Genomic DNA, 4644 nt, shown 5'->3' on the forward strand with positions numbered 1-4644 from the left:
ACTCAGTGGAACAGAGAAGAGAGCCCCGATATGGACCCTCAACTCTATGGTCAAATAATACTCGACAAAGCAGGAAAAAATATCCAGTGGAAAAAAGGACAGTCTCTTCAATAAATGGTGCTGGGAAAATTGGACAGCTATGTATAGAAGAATGAAGCTTGACCATTCTCTTACATCATACACGAAGATAAAATTGAAATGCATGAGAGACCTCAATGTGAGACAGGAATCCATCAAAATCCTAGAGGAGAACATAGGCAGTAACCTCTTCGACATCAGCCACAATAACTTCTTTCAAGACATGTCTCCAAAGGCAAAGGAAACAAAAGCAAAAAGGAACTTTTGGGGCTTCATCAAGATCAAAAGCTTCTGCACAGCAAAGGAAACAGTCAACAAAACAAAGAGGCAACACACAGACTGGGAGAAGATATTTGCAAAGGACACTGCAGACAAAGGGCTGATATCCAAGACCTATAAAGAACTCCTCAAACTCAACACTCAAAAAACAGATAATCACATTGAAAAATGGGCAGAAGACATGAACAGACACTTCTCCAAGGAAGACATGCAATTGGCTAACAGACACATGAAAAAATGTTTATCCTCATTAGCCATCAGGGAGATTCAAATCAAAACCACATTGAGATACCACCTTACACCAGTTAGAATGGTCAAAATTATCAGGACAGGAAATAACAAGTGTTGGAGAGGATGTGGAGAAAGGAGAACCCTCTTATTACACTGTTGGTGGGAATGCAAGTTGATGAAGCACTCTTTGGAAAACAGTGTGGAGATTCCTTAAGAAATGAAAAATAGAGCTACCCTATGACCCAGCAATTGCACTACTGAGTATTTACCCCAAAGACACAGATGTATTGAAAAGAAGGGCCATCTGTACCCCAATGTTCATTGCAGCATTGACCACAGTCGCCAAACTGTGGAAAGAGCCAAGATGCCCTTCAACAGACGAATGGATAAAGAAGATGTGGTCCATATATACAATGGAGTATTATGCCTCCATCAGAAAGGATGAATACCCAACTTCTGTATCAACATGGACGGGACTGGAGGAGATTATGCTGAGTGAATTAAGTTAAGCAGAGAAAGTCAATTATTATAGGGTATCACTTACTTATGGAGCATAAGGAATTATACGGAGGTCATTAGGAGAAAGAAAACGTGAATTGAGGGAAATCAGAGGGGGAGATGAAGCATGAGAGACTGAGGACTCTGAGAAACAGAGGGTTTTGGAGGGGAGGGGGTGAGCCTGGTGGTGGGTATTAAGGAGAGCATGTATTGCATGGACCACTGGGTGTGGTGCATAAACAATGAAACTTGGAACACTGAAAAAATAAAGTTTAAATTAAAAAATTATAAATAAATAAATAAAAATGTAGTCAGCGTAATTTTGTTTTTTAAGAGAAGGAATGCAAGGTTGTTTAGCATTGAAATCACCAATGCATTTTACCATATTCACAGCATAAAGGAGAAAATCTTATGGTCATCTCAGTAGACTAAGCATTTTACAAAATATATATATACATATACTAATCCCCATTCATGATAAAAACGCTGAAACTAACAGATGGGAACTCAACCCAGTAAGAAAACCTACAGCTCACACCATTATCAGTGGTGAAAGACTGAATGCTGTCCATGTGCTTTCAGGGAAACAAGCCATCAAAAAACCCCAAAGGTGTTCACGTTGGAAAAGAAAGAATAAAGAATATACATTTGTACATCATGATTTTCTGCAGAGAAAAATCTTTAGGAATGTACAAAAAAAGTATAAAAATGCTTCTAGAATATACCAACATGGGAAGACTGCAGACTACAAGGTGGAGGTCAAAAACTGTGTTGTAAAAGCAAATAACTGAAAAATGGAATAATTCTACTTCTACAGCATCAAAAAAATAAACTTCTGAAAAATTAAGGATATATAAAACCTATCCACTGAACACTATAAAATGTGATATTGTGATTTACGATAAATATGTACTTTGGTTGCCAGTTCCCGGCCCACATCGCAAAACCCTTGGAATTTCCAGGGACAAAAGAACAACGGGGGCATCTTTGTTTTAATATTTGGTCTCTTGTTCTCAGTTCCTGAAACCCTCCCACAGCCATAAAGGGGACATGGGTCCTGAACTTCCTAAAACAAACCTCTTTTAACCACATCTGAGTTTAGGTTAGTGAAGTGACTTCTAGAAATCCCCTAAGGATGGCAGGCCGGGTGCCATGAGAGCCATGGAACTTTCAGTCCCACCTCCCGACCTCTGGGAAAGGGAGAGGGGCAGAAGGCTGAATCAATCACTAATAGCCAATGACCAAACTGATCGGGCCTAAGAAATGAAGCCTCCACACAAACCGGAAAGGAAGGGGTTTGGGGAGCTCTAAGGTCAGTGGACACGTGGAAATGGAGGGAGACTGGTGAGCGCAGAGAGAGCCTGGACGCTCCACACCCCTTCCCACATACTTTGCCCTCTGGGTCTCTTCTGGGTTATGCCCTTTTATAATAAACTGACAACCTAGTAAGTAGACTCTATCTCTGAGTTCTGTGAGCCCCTCGGGCAAAATAACTGAGCCCAAGGTGGAGGTTGCAGGGACCTCTGAAGCACGGTGAACAACTTGGACTTGTGACCGGCCGCTGAAAGAGGGTAAAGGGGGAGGGGTGGGCATCTTGTAGGACCGAGCCCTTAACCTGCAGGACTGGATGCTGTATCCAGACAGATGGTGTCAGAATTGAGTTCAAATGTATGATACCCAGCTGGTCTCCTAATTGCTTAGTATGGCAATAACCCCCACATATTAGAACTGGTGTCAGAATTATAGAACTGAGGGGCGCCTGTGTGGCTCCGTCGGTTAAGGGTCCTCTGACTCCTTGATTTCAGCTCAGGTCATGATCTTAGGGTCGTAGGATTAAGGCCTCTGTCTGTGCTCAGAGGAGGGTCTGCCTGAGGATTCTCTCTCCTGTCCCCACCCCTGCCTGTCCCCATGCTTGCTCACTCTCTAAAATAAATCTTTAAAAAAATTATAGAATTGAAATGTGTCACTACAAAAAAAATCAACTAAACACAAACAAATGTGATAATGAAAGAGGAGCAAAAAAGCTTTAAGACACGGGTGTTGTATGCAATTGATAAATTGTTGAACTCTGTATGAGAGACTAATGATGTGTTATATGTTGGCTAACTGAATTTACTGGGTGATGTGACGAGCACTGGATGTGATACATAACTGATAATTACTGAACACTACATCCTGAAACTAATGATATGTTGGCTAATTGAGTTTAAAAAAAAAAGAACTTGGGGCACCTGGGTGGCTTAGTGGTTTAAGCCTCTGCCTTTGGCTCAGGTCACGATCCCAGGGTTCTGGGATCAAGCCCCACATCGGGCTCTCTGCTCAGCAGGGGGCCTGCTTCCCCCTCTCTCTCTACCTGCCTCTCTGCCTACTTGTGATCTCTCACTCTGTCAAATAAATAAAATCTTAAAAAAAATTTAAAAAAATACAAAACTTAAATAAAAAAGATATATGTGAAACAAATATAGAATAACAAAAATCTCTCTCGATCTCAAATCTTTTAACAAAAAAGATCATAAGTTCTGGGGTGTAATGTACAACATGATAACTATAGTTAACAATACTGCATTATATGTTTAAAAGTTTCTAAAGAATAGATCTTAAAAGTTCTCCTCACAAGGAAAAGAATCAAATATATGAGGTCATGGATGTTAACAAAACTTATTATAGTAATTATTCTGTAATATATACAAATATCAAATCATTATGTTGTACAACTTGGACAATGTTTTATGTCAATTTCACCTCAATAAGACTGGAAAAAATAAAAAATATCTCAAATAACAATAAAACTTTACATCATAAGGGACTAGAAAAAGAACAAACTGGGGCGCCTGGGTAGCTCAGTCAGTTGAGCGTCTGACTTGATTTCAGCTCAGTTCATGATCTCAAGGCTGTGGGACGGAGCCCCACATCAGGCTCTGCACTGAGCGTGGAGTCCGCTTGAGATTCTCTTTCCTCTCCCTCTGCTCTTCCCCCCTGCTCGTGTGTACTCTCTCTCAACAAAAAAAAAAAAAAAAAAGAAAAAAAAAGAAAGAAAGAGAAAGAACAAACTAAACCCAAAGCTAGCAGGAGGAAATAACAAAGAGCAGAGATAAATCAAATAGAGAAAAGAAAAACAAGAGAGAAAAATCAATGAGAAGCTTCTCCAAAAGAGCAACAAAATAGACAAAAATTTAGCTAGAGTGGCTAAGAGAGAAGACTCAGATTACTAACATTAGAAATGAAAGTGGGGACGTTACTACTGACCATAAAGAAACAAAAGATTATAAGACAGCATTATGAATATTTCAATGCCAACAAACTGGATAACCTAGATAAAATGGACAAATTCCTAGAAACACAAACCTAAGGTTGAATCACGAAGAAACAGAAAACCTAAATAGACCTGTAACTACTCAGAAGATTGAATTACCGATCAAAAACTTCCTAAGGAAGAAAAGCAGGGGCCAGATGGTTTCACTGTTGAATTCTATCAATCATTTAAAGAAGAATATCAATTCCTGGGGTGCCTGGGTGGCTCAGTTGGTGAAGCATCTGCCTTTGGCTGGGGCTGTGATG

The sequence above is a fragment of the Martes martes genome (assembly GCF_963455335.1).
Source record: "Martes martes genome assembly, chromosome: 17".
NCBI lineage: Eukaryota > Metazoa > Chordata > Mammalia > Carnivora > Mustelidae > Martes > Martes martes.